The sequence below is a fragment of the Cyprinodon tularosa genome, unplaced genomic scaffold (genome assembly GCF_016077235.1).
Source record: "Cyprinodon tularosa strain WSP-4 unplaced genomic scaffold, ASM1607723v1 ctg323, whole genome shotgun sequence".
NCBI lineage: Eukaryota > Metazoa > Chordata > Actinopteri > Cyprinodontiformes > Cyprinodontidae > Cyprinodon > Cyprinodon tularosa.
Window position 1 is genome coordinate 1 of NW_024039034.1, and position 17,802 is coordinate 17,802.

Here is a 17,802-nt window from a genome sequence, read left to right on the forward strand (position 1 = left end):
CGGCCACTTTATTAGGTACACCTGTCCAACTGCTCGTTAACACTTAATTTCTAAGCAGGCAATCACATGGTGGCAACTCAGTGCATTTAGGCATGTAGACATGGTCAAGACAATCTCCTGCAGTTTAAACCGAGCATCCGTATGGGGAAGAAAGGTGATTTGAGTGACTTTGTACGTGGCATGATTGTTGGTGCCAGAAGGGCTGGTCTAAGTATTTCAGAAACTGCTGATCTACTGGGATTTTCACGCACAACCATCTCTAGGGTTTACAGAGAATGGTCCGAAAAAGAAAAAACATCCAGTGAGCGGCAGTTCTGTGGGCGGAAATGCCTTGTTGATGCCAGAGATCAGAGGAGAATGGCCAGACTGGTTCGAGCTGATAGAAGGGCAACTGTGACTCAAATAACCACCCGTTACAACCAAGGTGGGCAGAAGAGCATCTCTGAACGCACAGTACATCGAACTTTGAGGCAGATGGGCTACAGCAGCAGAAGACCACACCGGGTGCCACTCTTTTCAGCTAAGAACAGGAAACTGAGGCTACAATTTGCACAAGCTTATTGAAATTGGACAATAGAAGATTGGAAAAACGTTGCCTGGTCTGATGAGTCTCGATTTCTGCTGCCACATTCGGATGGTAGGGTCAGAATTTGGCATCTACAACATGAAAGCATGGATCCATCCTGCCTTGTATCAACGGTTCAGGCTGGTGGTGGTGGTGTCATGGTGTGGGGAATATCTTCTTGGCACTCTTTGGGCCCCTTGGTACCAATTGAGCATCGTTGCAACGCCACAGCCTACCTGAGTATTGTTGCTGACCATGTCCATCCCTTTATGACCACAATGTACCCAACTTCTGATGGCTACTTTCAGCAGGATAATGCGCCATGTCATAAAGCTGGAATCATCTCAGACTGGTTTCTAAACATGACAATGAGTTCACTGTACTCAAATGGCCTCCACAGTCACCAGATCTCAATCCAATAGAGCATCTTTGGGATGTGGTGGAACGGGAGATTCGCATCATGGATGTGCAGCCGACAAATCTGCGGCAACTGTGTGATGCCATCATGTCAATATGGACCAAACTCCCTGAGGAATGCTTCCAGCACCTTGTTGAATCTATGCCACGAAGAATTGAGGCAGTTCTGAAGGCAAAAGGGGGTCCAACCCGTTACTAGCATGGGGTACCTAATAAAGTGGCCGGTGAGTGTATTTTCAAGTTGAGTAGACATTTAATACAAGCCACCACATGGAAAAGCCAGGTTTTTCTACAAATCTCAGCACATTTAGTCCTTAGAAGAGTCTTTCAAGACAGCACCTGAAATTGTTTACATCAAAGGAAGGTGAAATAGAAATCAATGCCTGGTTAATGCTTAAAGGCAAACGTCCCTGGGTGGGCTTGAACCACCAACCTTTCAGTTAACAGCCGAATGCGCTGACCGATTGCGCCACAGAGACGAGGACAGCCATTGCAAGAATTCGCCGACCGATTGCGGCACAAAGACGAGGACAATGCTTCATTACAAGGCGGCGACTAATAAACTTCCCTAGGCTAATTATTGAGTCAAAGTTAGAAAGTTCTGAAGTTTATTTTTCCAGCCGTCAGCTTTTTCCAGGATAGTGACACTTTTATTGGGAAAAGTGACACTTTTCCTTAAAAATTAAGGTTTCAGTGTAAATGTTGTTACAGTATCTGATATATGCTTCTGTCAAGTTTGTCAAATATTTTCAAGTTGAGTAGACATTTAATACAAGCCACCACATGGAAAAGCCAGGTTTTTCTACAAAGCTCAGCACATTTAGTGCTTAGAAGAGTCTTTCAAGACAGCACCTGAAATTGTTTACATCAAATAGAAATCAATGCCTGGTTAATGCTTAAAGGCAAACGTCCCTGGGTGGGCTTGAACCACCAACCTTTCAGTTAACAGCCGAATGCGCTGACCGATTGCGCCACAGAGACGAGGACAGCCATTGCAAGAATTTGCCGACCGATTGCGGCACAAAGACGAGGACAATGCTTCATTACAAGGCGGCGACTAATAAACTTCCCTAGGCTAATTATTGAGTCAAAGTTAGAAAGTTCTGAAGTTTATTTTTCCAGCCACCAGCTTTTTCCAGGATAGTGACACTTTTATTGGGAAAAGTGACACTTTTCCTTAAAAATTAAGGTTTCAGTGTAAATGTTGTTACAGTATCTGATATATGCTTCTGTCAAGTTTGTCAAATATTTTCAAGTTGAGTAGACATTTAATCAAAGCCACCACATGGAAAAGCCAGGTTTTTCTACAAATCTCAGCACATTTAGTGCTTAGAAGAGTCTTTCAAGACAGCACCTGAAATTGTTTACATCAAATAGAAATCAATGCCTGGTTAATGCTTAAAGGCAAACGTCCCTGGGTGGGCTTGAACCACCAACCTTTCAGTTAACAGCCGAATGCGCTGACCGATTGCGCCACAGAGACGAGGACAGCCATTGCAAGAATTTGCCGACCGATAGCGGCACAAAGACGAGGACAATGCTTCATTACAAGGCGGCGACTAATAAACTTCCCTAGGCTAATTATTGAGTCAAAGTTAGAAAGTTCTGAACTTTATTTTTCCAGCCACCAGCTTTTTCCAGGATAGTGACACTTTTATTGGGAAAAGTGACACTTTTCCTTAAAAATTAAGGTTTCAGTGTAAATGTTGTTACAGTATCCGATATACAGGTGCTGGTCATAAAATTAGAATATCATGAAAAAGTAGATTGATTTCAGTAATTCCATTTAAAAAGTGAAACTTGTATATTATATTCATACATTACATACAAACTCATATATTTCAGATGTTTATTTTGTTTAATTTTGATGATTACAAATGACAACAAATGAAAATCTCAAATTCATCATATCAGAAAATTAGAATATTGTGAAAAGGTTCAAAATTGATGGCCCCTGGTGCCACACTCTAATCAGCTAATTAACTCAAACCACCTGCAAAAGCCTTTAAATGGTCTTTCAGTCTCGTTCTATAGGCTACACAATCATGGGGAAGACTGCTGACTTGACAGTTGTCCAAAAGACGACCATCGACACCTTGCACAAGGAGGGCAAGACACAAAAGGTCATCGCTAAAGAGGCTGGCTGTTCACAGAGCTCAGTGTCCAAGCACATTAATAGAGAGGCGAAGGGAAGGAAAAGATGTGGTCGAAAAAAGTGTACAAGCAAGAGAGATAACCGCACCCTGGAGAGGATTGTGAAACAAAACCCATTCAAAAATGTGGGGGAGATTCACAAAGAGTGGACTGCAGCTGGAGTGAGTGCTTCAAGAACCACCACACACAGACGTATGAAAGACATGGGTTTCTGCTGTCGCATTCCTTGTGTCAAGCCACTCTTGAACCACAGACAGCGTCAGAAGCGTCTTGCCTGGGCTAAAGAGAAACAGGACTGGACTGATGGTGAGTGGTCCAAAGTCATGTTCTCTGATGAAAGTAAATTTTACATTTCCTTTGGAAATCAAGGTCCCAGAGTCTGGAGGAAAAGAAGAGAGGCACTTCATCCACGTTGCTTGAAGTCCAGTGTAAAGTTTCCACAGTCAGTGATGGTTTGGGGTGCCATGTCATCTGCTGGTGTTGGTCCATTGTGTTTTCTGAGGTCCAGGGTCAACGCAGCCACATACCAGGAAGTTTTAGAGCACTTCATGCTTCCTGCAGCTGACCAACTTTTTGGAGATGCAGATTTCATTTTCCAACAGGACTTGGCACCTGCACACAGTGCCAAAGCTACCAGTACCTGGTTGAAGGACCATGGTATCCCTGTTCTTAATTGGCCAGCAAACTCTCCTGACCTTAACCCCATAGAAAATCTATGGGGTATTGTGAAGAAGAAGATGCAATACACCAGACCCAACAATTCAGAAGAGCTAAAAGCCACTATTAGAGCAACCTGGGCTATCATAACACCTGAGCAGTGCCACAGACTGATCGACTCCATGCCACGCCGCATTGCTGCAGTAATACAGGCCAAAGGAGGCCCAACTAAATACTGAGTGCTGTACATGCTCATACTTTTCATGTTCATACTTTTCAGTTGGCCAACATTTCTATAAATCCTTTGTTTTTATTGGTCTTCAGTAATATTCTAATTTTCTGATATGATGAATTTGAGATTTTCATTTGTTGTCATTTGTAATCATCAAAATTAAACAAAATAAACATCTGAAATATATGAGTTTGTATGTAATGTATGAATATAATATACAAGTTTCACTTTTTAAATGGAATTACTGAAATCAATCTACTTTTTCATGATATTCTAATTTTATGACCAGCACCTGTATGCTTCTGTCAAGTTTGTCAAATATTTTCAAGTTGAGTAGACATTGAATCAAAGCCACCACATGGTAAAGCCAGGTTTTTCTACAAAGCTCAGCACATTTAGTGCTTAGAAGAGTCTTTCAAGACAGCGCTTGAAATTGTTTACATCAAAGGCAGGCCAAATAGAAATCAATGCCTGGATAATCATTTAAGGCAAACGTCCCTGGGTGGGCTTGAACCACCAACCTTTCAGTTAACAGCCGAATGCGCTGACCGATTGTGCCACAGAGACGAGGACAGCCATTGTAAGAATTTGCCGACCGATAGCGGCACAAAGACGAGGACAATGCTTCATTACAAGGCAGCGACTAATAAACTTCCCTAGGCAAATTATTGAGTCAAAGTTAGAAAGTTCTGAAGTTTATTTTTCCAGCCACCAGCTTTTTCCAGGATAGTGACACTTTTCTTGGGAAAAGTGACACTTTTCCTTAAAAAGTAAGGTTTCAGTGTAAATGTTGTTACAGTATCCGATATATGCTTCTGTCAAGTTTGTCAAATACACTGACCGGCCACTTTATTAGGTACACCTGTCCAACTGCTCGTTAACACTTAATTTCTAAGCAGCCAATCACATGGCGGCAACTCGGTGCATTTAGGCATGTAGACATGGTCAAGACAATCTCCTGCAGTTTAAACCGAGCATCCGTATGGGGAAGAAAAGTGATTTGAGTGACTTTGTACGTGGCATGATTGTTGGTGCCAGAAGGGCTGGTCTGAGTATTTCAGAAACTGCTGATCTACTGGGATTTTCACGCACAACCATCTCTAGGGTTTACAGAGAATGGTCCGAAAAAGAAAAAACATACAGTGAGCGGCAGTTCTGTGGGCGGAAATGCCTTGTTGATGCCAGAGATCAGAGGAGAATGGCCAGACTGGTTCGAGCTGATAGAAGGGCAACTGTGACTCAAATAACCACCCGTTACAACCAAGGTGGGAAGAAGAGCATCTCTGAACGCACAGTATATCGAACTTTGAGGCAGATGGGCTACAGCAGCAGAAGACCACACCGGGTGCCACTCCTTTCAGCTAAGAACAGGAAACTGAGGCTACAATTTGCACAAGCTTATTGAAATTGGACAATAGAAGATTGGAAAAACGTTGCCTGGTCTGATGAGTCTCGATTTCTGCTGCCACATTCGGATGGTAGAGTCAGAATTTAGCGTCTACAACATGAAAACATGGATCCATCCTGCCTTGTATCAACGGTTCAGGCTGGTGGTGGTGGTGTCATGGTGTGGGGAATATCTTCTTGGCACTCTTTGGGCCCCTTGGTACCAATTGAGCATCGTTGCAACGCCACAGCCTACCTGAGTATTGTTGCTGACCATGTCCATCCCTTTATGACCACAATGTACCCAACTTCTGATGGCTACTTTCAGCAGGATAATGCGCCATGTCATAAAGCTGGAATCATCTCAGACTGGTTTCTAAACATGACAATGAGTTCACTGTACTCAAATGGCCTCCACAGTCACCAGATCTCAATCCAATAGAGCATCTTTGGGATGTGGTGGAATGGGAGATTCGCATCATGGATGTGCAGCCGACAAATCTGCGGCAACTGTGTGATGCCATCATGTCAATATGGACCAAACTCCCTGAGGAATGCTTCCAGCACCTTGTTGAATCTATGCCACGAAGAATTGAGGCAGTTCTGAAGGCAAAAGGGGGTCCAACCCGTTACTAGCATGGGGTACCTAATAAAGTGGCCGGTGAGTGTATTTTCAAGTTGAGTAGACATTGAATCAAAGCCACCACATGGTAAAGCCAGGTTTTTCTACAAAGCTCAGCACATTTAGTGCTTAGAAGAGTCTTTCAAGACAGCACCTGAAATTGTTTACATCAAAGGCAGGTGAAATAGAAATCAATGCCTGGTTAATGCTTAAAGGCAAACGTCCCTGGGTGGGCTTGAACCACCAACCTTTCAGTTAACAGCCGAATGCGCTGACCAATTGCGCCACAGAGACGAGGACAGCCATTGCAAGAATTCGCCGACCGATTGCGGCACAAAGACGAGGACAATGCTTCATTACAAGGCGGCGACTAATAAACTTCCCTAGGCTAATTATTGAGTCAAAGTTAGAAAGTTCTGAAGTTTATTTTTCCAGCCACCAGCTTTTTCCAGGATAGTGACACTTTTCTTGGGAAAAGTGACACTTTTCCTTAAAAATTAAGGTTTCAGTGTAAATGTTGTTACAGTATCTGATATATGCTTATGTCAAGTAGGTCAAACATTTTCAAGTTGAGTAGACATTGAATACAAGCCACCACATGGCAAAGGCAGGTTTTTCTACAAAGCTCAGCACATTTAGTGCTTAGAAGAGTCTTTCAAGACAGCACCTGAAATTGTTTACATCAAATAGAAATCAATGCCTGGTTAATGCTTAAAAGCAAACGTCCCTGGGTGGGCTTGAACCACCAACCTTTCAGTTAACAGCCGAATGCGCTGACCGATTGCGCCACAGAGACGAGGACAGCCATTGCAAGAATTTGCCGACCGATAGCGGCACAAAGACGAGGACAATGCTTCATTACAAGGCGGCGACTAATAAACTTCCCTAGGCTAATTATTGAGTCAAAGTTAGAAAGTTCTGAAGTTTATTTTTCCAGCCGTCAGCTTTTTCCAGGATAGTGACACTTTTATTGGGAAAAGTGACACTTTTCCTTAAAAATAAAGGTTTCAGTGTAAATGTTGTTACAGTATCCGATATATGCTTCTGTCAAGTTTGTCAAATATTTTCAAGTTGAGTAGACATTGAATCAAAGCCACCACATGGTAAAGCCAGGTTTTTCTACAAAGCTCAGCACATTTAGTGCTTAGAAGAGTCTTTCAAGACAGCGCTTGAAATTGTTTACATCAAAGGCAGCTGAAATAGAAATCAATGCCTGGTTAATGCTTAAAGGCAAACGTCCCTGGGTGGGCTTGAACCACCAACCTTTCAGTTAACAGCCGAATGCGCTGACCGATTGCGCCACAGAGACGAGGACAGCCATTGCAAGAATTCGCCGACCGATTGCGGCACAAAGACGAGGACAATGCTTCATTACAAGGCGGCGACTAATAAACTTCCCTAGGCTAATTATTGAGTCAAAGTTAGAAAGTTCTGAAGTTTATTTTTCCAGCCACCAGCTTTTTCCAGGATAGTGACACTTTTCTTGGGAAAAGTGACACTTTTCCTTAAAAATTAAGGTTTCAGTGTAAATGTTGTTACAGTATCCAATATATGCTTCTGTCAAGTTTGTCAAATATTTTTAAGTTGAGTAGACATTGAATCAAAGCCACCACATGGCAAAGCCAGGTTTTTCTACAAAGCTCAGCACATTTAGTGCTTAGAAGAGTCTTTCAAGACAGCACCTGAAATTGTTTACATCAAAGGCAGGTGAAATAGAAATCAATGCCTGGATAATGCTTTAAGGCAAACGTCCCTGGGTGGGCTTGAACCACCAACCTTTCAGTTAACAGCCGAATGCGCTGACCAATTGCGCCACAGAGACGAGGACAGCCATTGCAAGAATTCGCCGACCGATTGCGGCACAAAGACGAGGACAATGCTTCATTACAAGGCGGCGACTAAAAAAACTTCCCTAGGCTAATTATTGAGTCAAAGTTAGAAAGTTCTGAAGTTTATTTTTCCAGCCGTCAGCTTTTTCCAGGATAGTGACACTTTTATTGGGAAAAGTGACACTTTTCCTTAAAAATTAAGGTTTCAGTGTAAATGTTGTTACAGTATCCGATATATGCTTATGTCAAGTAGGTCAAATATTTTCAAGTTGAGTAGACATTGAATACAAGCCACCACATGGAAAAGGCAGGTTTTTCTACAAAGCTCAGCACATTTAGTGCTTAGAAGAGTCTTTCAAGACAGCACCTGAAATTGTTTACATCAAAGGCCGGTGAAAGATTTGGACACCAACACCTGGTTAAGCCAGTGATTTGGCAGTGGATCCAAATCCTCTGCAAAATAAACAATGATGGTCCCAGTAACGACTCCTACACCACCAGCATTTTCAGCTCATGGTGGGATCCTCTCAACCAACATGGGTGAATTTTCCTCAAGATCTCATCTCAAACCTTTTCTGTGTTTCTATGCAGTTCCAGGCTGAGATTCCTAAATAAAAATAATAATAAGCGAGATACAAATACAAATAATAAGAGATACAAATCTGATACAAATCTGACTGCCTTGTTCATTGGTTCTTGCAAGGTCAGAAATACATTTTCCTACCTTTTTACATAGCATGCAATAGCTCTGTCAAAAGGACAACAAAGGGAAATGCTGCCTTTTGTTTTGTTTACAGAGCAGATAATAGAAAACTTGGACAAGAGGCATAAATAGACACATGAATGCACAGATGTTTTAAGCTCTGTGCTGTGAATTATTTCTTTAAGACATTTGCCTCTGCTTTTGCTCTGCCTGTTACCATAAATCTTTTTGCCGAGACAGATTAAAGTTGATCGCATTCACTTCTGTGTTAATTGCAACCAATCATCTGAGTCATCTGCCTCACAGACAAGCTCTTACAGCATAATTTTGCTGACACGGGTCTCAAGAGCAAACAGGCTGCAGAAAAGAAACCTTACCTCATACACATGAAACACAAAAAAACTTTCCCATAGCTGATATATCCTAATATCAGCATAACCTTCAACAGAACAAGCGCTTTTCACACACTTTATCATCCATTATTATATGACAAGTAAAAGAGAGAGCTGTTGCATTACTAATAAATGCAGAACATTACAGCATGGCTGTTTGTATGCAATTACTGCACTTTCTGCACTAAAATTCTTACAGAATCTTAACAAAATGAATTGAGAAATGAAATGACCTAGTTTGGCATCTGAAAAGCAATAATTCCCCAACACAGCTGCAAAAATATGCATGTTGATTTTACTGTGCATACTAAATGATGGGAAAGTTTTAAAGAATTTTAAAAGAATTTAGAGCAGTCAGACAAGGGCGCCACCTGTAGCTGCTGATAGTCTGGTTTCGATAATCCTTCTGGTTTAAATGATCCAGCAGGGGGCGATGTAGTACCTTCAAACTGAGAGTGTGGTGAACCACACAAGGGAATTCCTTGGAAAAGGGAAGAACAGTGATGAGAGTGAAAGCTAATTGACAATGGAAGTACTCTTTTTGCTGATAAGAAAAATATACTAAAGTGAAATTAAAACACACTTTTTTTTCCCCCTGAGTTCGTTGTGTTTATCATTTTAATTCCAGAGCCTTTATTAAAAGTAGTAAAACTTACATCAGATACAACATTTGTATTCAGGCTGTCAATTCTCTCATTAAGAGGAACCAACTGTTCAAATTCCTGCATATAGTGGAATTGTGTCTACATTTCATTACAGGTGCTTTGGTGTTTTATCAGTGAGTTTTTATGCTACACACTACTGGATTAATTTGGGTAAAAAAGAATAAGAAAAGAAATTGAAGGAGTGAAACCCTACACTGTGTAATAGATAGAAAAACTGAACTTTAAAAACACTTTAATAGGGGTTTTATTTTCACTTTTCATCAAATATTTTATTTGCTTTTGCTTCCACCTGTCATAAGTTTAGGTTTTGAGCCAAAGTGTAGACAAATGCTAGGGAACCACATGTGTAATTAATTAGTTAAATAAACTATAAACAACTCGGCTGTTTCACCACACACTATCAGTTTAAAGGTACTACAGGATAAGGAGATTAAAAAAAAACATGAAGGATATGGAGACAGAGGGAAAACGGGACAAAACCAAATAAAAAAAACTGATACAAAATAGCAAATCAGATAGCTTGAATAACAAAGAAAAATGTTGCAGGCTATGAGCTAAATGAGAGGATGCAGTTGAGAATGTAGCAAGAACTTAAGGACATAAAAGGAAAATAAGGACATTGCTTAAACACAGGACCACAAAATGAAAGCCAAAACCTAACAGCCACAGATCATGCCCTTTCCTGCACAGCACCACATTGTTTAGCAGTTCTGATATGAAAACAAAAGGGGAACAATGTATGACTAGGCAATGGCAAAATGTCTATGACAAAGTGAGTCTATGTAAATAACAATTCAATTCAGCAAAGAGTTCTGGGTAGAACAAAAAATGAAATACAAAAAACATATGGCCGTTTGATCTCTGTAAATATTGATTAGTACCTGTTAGATATCAGCTTTATATATTTGAAATACCCAGTCCTCATTAAACTCTCTGACATTTGTTTTGTCCCAATCTCTAGTTTGGAGCGAATATACAAGAAACTGACCATAGAAACTGCCTCTGACTTTAAAAAGATCATTCTTATAAAGCTCTGAATGTCCATTAGGGTTGATGTCCAACTGGAGTGTTAACTAAAACCCTAATTCAAAGCCTTTTCCAATAACTTTTCTTCTAGAATTGTCCTGTAGGTGGCTTTAGCATTTCCAAATCAACTCCAACATGTTTCTCGGATGAGCTGTGCTGAAGAAAGCAATTCCACACCATGATGCTGCCACCACCCTGTTTTCCAGGAGGTATGGTTGATGTATTCAAAGTAATGTGCTGTCCCTCTGAAGCGAAGGCCACAAAGGTCAATTTTGGTTCCATCTGACCAGATTATCCTACATTTAACTTGCTGAGTACCCTGGATGGGTTGTTTTAAATATAGAAACAGAAATTCTCAAAAATGTCAAATTTGTGGAGTGACAACTTAAGGTTGGATTACCAACAGACTCCCCTTCCTGAACTATGGACGTCTACAGCTCAACAAGCATTACCAAGAGCCTTTTGACTGATTGTAAACTAATGCTATTCTCATTTGTTGTCGGGTAGACTGACATATCTGGGGTTTATTTCATGAAGCAGGTTTCACAAATTCAAATCCACAACTCTAAACTAATCTAGCCAAAAGTCGGGAACTCTGAGTGTTCGACTTCACAACGGCTGCTATCAGTTAGTTCAATCAATTTTACCTTGGTCCACTCAGAGTTAAGCGGGTGCGTAACAAGTATGAAAAGACATTATCGGCGGAGCACCGATTTGATGAGCCACCATGACAACAGGCAACAGATGGTGCCTATTTCAACCAATGAAACTAGAGATTTTAATGCAGAAATGCAAAAAAAAAAAAAAAAATAAATCATAAAAAAAGGAGGATGTGTTTTAAAGACAGCGCTACAGCTACAAAGGAGAGGTATGTGGCAGGGAGAAGATTGTCGCTCGAGCTAATGCGTAGGTTTAAGTGGAGGCCATTTTTACATTTATTAAAAGCACTCCATTCTGTTGTTCCATTTGTAGATCACTAAAATAAGATTCTTCCTGATCAAATTCACAGCCCTAGACCTAACTGTAATAATACATTTTCTAAATTAAATTTTTGTAACAGAAATTGAATTTTAGATAAAAAAAAAAAATACTAGTAAGAATTAGGTTTTATATGTCTAGAAATGTTTACACAATTTAATTAGGTGTTCTGACATTTATCAGCTTGACTGAACATGTACTTACGATATCTGAAAAAAAAAATTTTCATAGTTAAAATAATAGAAATGCTGAACTGTAATATTTGAAATATGGAGATCTGAAATGGATTTCTAGACATCCAGAGTGGTGGGGCAGGTGAGGATGTAAAATAAAAACGCTATTCTAAAATATAGAACCTGTGAATCATGGATCTCTCCTCATGTTGATTCAGTCTTCCTTTATACAGTAAAGTGGATGTTTGCGGACAAATGGCCTTTATAAGCAGCTATCAGTCGCATAGAATGTTGTTATCATCGACTGAATCCTAAATCTAGTGATTAATTTTCCACTGCAGAATTAATGAATCTATTTAAATTTAATCTGAAAAGAATTTCAATAATTCTTTGTGTCTACTGTAAATATAACTAAATAAAAATAAAAGGATCAGCATCTCGTTCAAATTAAACAAACATGTTTTTAAAACTTAATGTGTGTAACGGACCTAGTATACGAATATATATATTTTTCATGAACACAATTACAACAAAAATCTGACTAAATCAGGAAATAAAACAGTATGATTGGCTGTAAGCAGGGCGGAGACAGATGACACTTCGAGTTTACTGAAGAAAACCTGCTACTGACCAGGTTAGCTCTAAGTAGAATGTTAATATGGTGACTGAAACAGAGGTTGAGGAAACTCTCCTGGTAATGCCTCTCACGGGTTTTAGGGTTGCTTATGTTTTTATAACTAATGATCACTACATGGTACTCTCAAAGCAGATAGGAAAGCTAATAAATAATTTAAAATCCTTTAAACCTCTTAGGGGCAGATGTTCCTTGTTCTGCATTGTCATTTTGTTTTTGTATGCACATATGTGTTAATTTACATGTGAAAGATACAATCATCACAGTGGTAACAAACCACAGAATCAAACAGGAAGCTAAGCCACTGATAGACTTAAGAGCGTCTTGTTAATTGTCATTTTAACTTACTGCCCCCACTTATGACAAGACAAAAAAAGTAGAGAGTAAAGCAGTATGAACAATAGGGGGAATACTTGGAAAGCTGAAGGGGGTCCATTCCATCACTTATGTATTTTGAACATGTCTCCAGATGGCCTGTGACAGAGAGGATTATCTGTTTACATGTTGCATATGCATAATTAATACTTTTTTCTTATCTTGAGCAAAACATGCGGTCCAGTTTGTATCTCAATTTGAGCAATAATCAAATGAGAGACATTTTTTTTGCATTCTCATTCCGAAAGTTTGATAAGAAACTGATGATTTTAATGACACATGCTACTTTTAGAAACTAACTCTTAATATCTATATTGCACTTGTCTGTTACAACTTCAGTGTATTGTACACTTTCTAGGAGCTCTAAAGTAAGGCTTACAGTGATGCGCATCTCAGTGAATCTCATTAGCAGCTGTAGAAGGAGTTTAGTTGGGGGGGCTTACCTTACTGAGCCCGCTCCTTGAGGTTGACCAAGGTCAAAAAAGGTTTCTTACTGAGGCTGGGGTTAAAACTAATTGGAAATACTGCTGAGGTCTGTTGCTACCAGTAAATTTGTCTTAAGAAGGCATGTGTGCTTGTTGCATTTGCAAATATGACAAGCAAGCCAAATTCTGCATGGTTGTTGTAGTGGACAACCAGGAACTCCAACAAGTTGCCCAACCTGTAGTTCCCAACTGGGGTATTTCATTGGGCATTTATGTTGTGGATCAACAAAAAATATGTGCACAATTGTAGTTGTTCAAAAATTCTGCTTTGTTTAAAAAGAAAAAAAAAATCAAAAGTATGATAGTAAATTATAACAAGAAATGGCTGTAGACTTCAGCTTGCAGCATGAACAAGGGGAGCATTATTCATCAGCATTATCAGAAGGTGCAGATAAACAGCTTAGGTTGAATATGAAAGGACAATATAAGCGGTTGCCTTAAAGAAAAATCACATATTTATATAAGTTTGCCAAGAAGAAAGCTGTTTGAGAAAGTCATGACAGGAACGTCATTACCAGTCCTACTTTAAGTTTCACACAAGCTACAAAGGAAACACATCAGAGAATGCTCTACCTAGATAATATCAAAACTAAACTTTTTTTTTTTACATGTTTAAATGATAGATCTTGCCAAAACCTAACACTACATGTCAGCCGGGACATAACATCTTGACCATAAAGCATAGTGGTGACAGGAATTATTTTGTTTAGGAAGATTAATCCAGATGATGGAAAGAGGAATTGACTGTAATCCTAAAAGAAAATGTATTTATACTGTGGAAAATGTTCCACATTAGCAGGATAATAAGCACAAACAAAGTAAAGCTAAAATGGAATGGTTTAAATCAAATTGTAATCATGAATGGTTTAGAAAATATTCTGACATAAATTCTATGAAACAAATATGCCAAAACTCTAAAAACTTAACATTCTTTCACAAACCTGGTAGAGACACTTAACAGTGTGTGCAGTAAAATTTGGCATTGTTGTTGTTTTTGAGATAACTGAAGAACTTAATCTGTGTTGCCGTTGTTGCCTAAGTATAAGCCTAACCGCTCACAGCACTTAGAAAACACAGGCCTCCAGTCGGGCTAACCTGAAAACCATCTGCCCAATTGCCGAGCCAAAGCAAACTCACAGAGTAATCTAGCTAACCAAACAGACAACACTCACAGTGTTGGGTAGCAACAAGGCATTAGCACCCAACAGGAAATGGCATGAACCTTTCTAATTCAAATACAACTGCCTTTCTCCTGTGTTTCTCCTGTTTATAAGATCTAATCTCTACCAAATGAACATAACTGCTTAAGCTGTGCATTTTACATAACAGCCGATTAGCAGATTAGCTGTCAAATTCTGTTTCTACCAATCTCATTTTGACTGGTTCAGAGTGAAAGTATTAAAAGGCCTACAGCAACTTTGTATCTGACTGATATATGGTACTGTGACAGTATGTATGTATAGTGTCAGCTAGCATCTTAAATGTGTCAAATGAGAACTTGCTGCAACGTGTTGCATCACTCTGCGTGTGAAACACTGAACTGTTTTTTCTGGGGGGGGTTTTCTTTTTTTTTTCAGACATAAATGTCTCAGCAAATAAGATCCCCTTACCAGAATAAGAATATTGTACAAAATTTGTATATTAAGCTGGTAAAAAAAATTCCCAGTTATGTTTTTAACTGAAAAAGTGGAAGTGCTTGTTATGAAAAATGCCCTCCGGAAAAATTCACATTCTTTTTTCTTGGTATGGTCTCTAACAATATATGCAATTATTCTCATAAGGTAGTCTTTAGCCTAATTTGCAAGCTATTTTGCATTAGGAGATACAAAATCAAAGAAGTGTATTTCACTGAATATGGAGAAGGTGCAACCTATATCGGGCCTTTTTCACTAAATATTTCAAACATTAGGCAGCCTTTTATTGGAAAGATATGCACGTTTGCTTTTGATTTAGGAATTAAACTTATTTATATTTTATTTAACCTTTATTTTACCAGGTAGTTCCTTGAGATAAAATCTCTTTTTCGAGGGAGACCTGACCTTATGGTATTCCATCATTTTCGTCATTTGGAATTTGTAGTTGCCGTGTTTAAGATGCTTTTGTCTTTACTTTTTCAAGCCATATTGAACTGTTTCATAGGTTTTCATCCTTGCGTTTTCCCTCTTAAATCCTTTTCCCCCTCAGCCACAGCATTCTGCTAATTAAAAGATTCCTTTCAGCTGTGTCTCCTAATTTAAACATTGAATAAACCTGTTTTTTCCCAATACTTAGGCCTTTAGCTTGCTGTCAGCATTTATCCGGCCACCAGTTTTGCTTCTTTTTCCTGGCCCCCTTTTATACTGTATCATGACATTTTCAATACTTGCCATGCCGCTTCCAAATGTCTATCTGCACTTTAGTCCTGCATATCCGAAAAGGACACATATTTTTCATATCTGGAATGACCTGAGAGCTTGTAAACTGTCTCAAATATACTGTATGAGGAAATACCAGACTGGTTGAAAGTACTATATCGATCATTTCTGAACCTGCACCTCCATTTTCAAAGGCCATAACATGTCATCAGCATTTGATGACTCAGTTTGTCTTATTTCAAACACCACTGTTGCTCAAGAAGCTACTGAAAAAGTTTAGAGATCTAATCTATCTGGGCGTATTACACAACAAACTATCCAGTGCGAGAAGAAATAGTTTTATGTTTTAATCTTTAATCGTAAGGCCCTCGGTCATTTCTCCTTTACACCCACACACAAAAAAGTTTTTTTACTAGTTAACTTAGGGTAATGATAGCCTAATTTGGTAACTCCATGGCTTACCTTTAACCAATTGACCTCAACCATCCTCTTGCGACATCATTCTTTTCAGAAAACATATAAGATGACCAAAATACGCATAAACCTTTTTAGGCTACATATAGAGTGTTGTAAAATAGTATTTTCCACAAGTATTTGCGTAGTATCTTGTTACATTTAGATGAAAAACTCTTACCAGAACATGTAGTAACATTTTTATCTGATAAAAATTTCACAATATTGATCTTTAGAATATTCATGCATGCATCAGTAGGAATCTGGCAGAAAATGAATACTAAAAGTCAGACAAATGCAGCTTTGTTCAGCTATAAAATGAAATGATTTAATTCCTGAAGTATACCATGATCCATGTGGGCATAGACAGCATGCACAGCAGACTAATAGAAATTTAGACATAAGTAGAAGTTTTTTAAGGAGGAAAGATAATTTAGGGTCAGAGAAAAGACAGTTGAAGAATGTTTGCCTAACGAGTTCATTATAATTTTAATGAACATTTACATGTAGTAATTGAAGGATTATATAGCATCCGACAGAAAAAGGATGGTGGGAGGACACTTGCCCTTTAACCATAGGCAAAAAGGAAATTTAGAATCCGGAAGCCAAGAGCAAAAGGCTGACTCAGCAAATGATCAAGTCCAAGTCACCCTTTCTGCAAGCGAAAAGATATGCATATCTTAGATTGCATCTCCATGCTTGTTTTGGCTGACTGACAAAGGGTCTGCCTGAAAATCTCCATTCAATCCTCTGATGTCGTCAGACATCAAGAACCAAGCTGGTGTCATCCACTTGGAAAGTCAGAGGTCAGGTAGGAATCTTCTTCACTGTAAGTACCCAGGCACTAACCCTGACACTGAGCCAGTGGATGAATGAGAAGAGTGTTACTTGAGAATGGCCTGCTGTTCTTCGTTGTCCAAAAGAAATTCACTGTGCATTCTGGAAATCATGGTGCAAAACTGCATAAAATTTATATTTAAAGTTTGTCTTCAGAAGTGCATTCTTTATGATGTAGCTTCTGCTTAATGAAACTTACTAAGCAGAGAGCCTGGTACAACAAAGAAGAGAAAATAGCTGCCCTACACTTCACAGAATAAACAAATACACTCGTAACAGACATTAGCTACAGTAAACTTGACCTACATGCCTCAAGACTCATGGATTATACATGAGTCATGGCATTATGGCTCAGATGCTGAGTGGATGAACTTTGTTCAGACTATACATTCCTTTGAAAATTCAGTAAAACACATATGAAAAATAACTCTTTGCAGTTATAGTTTTTGCATGCACAAATCGCAAACAACAACCCTTGAAATTTCAAACTTCAACGTGCATACATCTGTGTGCATATCTGTTTCTGCATATACTTTGTGTCACTGCGCATAAAGGGTAATCCGCAATAATCTTGTTAATGGGCTCGTCTGCAGTGACGCAAATATACTCACCAAGCTCTGCACTGATGGATTCTGCATGACAACCGAACCGCATAGACTTTGACCCATCCACTAACATACTAATGGGCTGCTTATTGGACTTGCAGTGTCTGAGAAGTTAATTGCAACCCTATAATCTTTTATGAGATACTTAAATTTAGGTATCAAATCAGAAGATTTTCTCAGTTGGGCTCAGTTGGGTGCATGTATCAGTTTTATTGCAAGATTTCCAGTAAGTTTAATGCTTATCTGCACAGTAACTCCTG

At 39.2% G+C, this 17,802-nt stretch overlaps 8 non-coding genes across 8 annotated transcripts; all 8 read right to left on the reverse strand.

The window, feature by feature from the left end:
• Positions 1–1,387: 1,387 nt before the first annotated feature.
• trnan-guu lies at positions 1,388–1,461 on the reverse strand. The gene has a single exon. It is a non-coding gene; the product is annotated as a tRNA-Asn (tRNA).
• Positions 1,462–1,889: 428 nt separating this feature from the next.
• trnan-guu lies at positions 1,890–1,963 on the reverse strand. Its single transcript has one exon. It is a non-coding gene; the product is annotated as a tRNA-Asn (tRNA).
• A 428-nt stretch (positions 1,964–2,391) lies between these two features.
• On the reverse strand, positions 2,392–2,465 carry trnan-guu. Its single transcript has one exon. It is a non-coding gene; the product is annotated as a tRNA-Asn (tRNA).
• A 2,053-nt stretch (positions 2,466–4,518) lies between these two features.
• Positions 4,519–4,592, reverse strand: trnan-guu. The gene has a single exon. It is a non-coding gene; the product is annotated as a tRNA-Asn (tRNA).
• Positions 4,593–6,253: 1,661 nt separating this feature from the next.
• Positions 6,254–6,327, reverse strand: trnan-guu. Its single transcript has one exon. It is a non-coding gene; the product is annotated as a tRNA-Asn (tRNA).
• Positions 6,328–6,755: 428 nt separating this feature from the next.
• On the reverse strand, positions 6,756–6,829 carry trnan-guu. The gene has a single exon. It is a non-coding gene; the product is annotated as a tRNA-Asn (tRNA).
• Positions 6,830–7,268: 439 nt separating this feature from the next.
• On the reverse strand, positions 7,269–7,342 carry trnan-guu. Its single transcript has one exon. It is a non-coding gene; the product is annotated as a tRNA-Asn (tRNA).
• Positions 7,343–7,781: 439 nt separating this feature from the next.
• trnan-guu lies at positions 7,782–7,855 on the reverse strand. The gene has a single exon. It is a non-coding gene; the product is annotated as a tRNA-Asn (tRNA).
• Between the last annotated feature and the right edge of the window lie 9,947 nt (positions 7,856–17,802).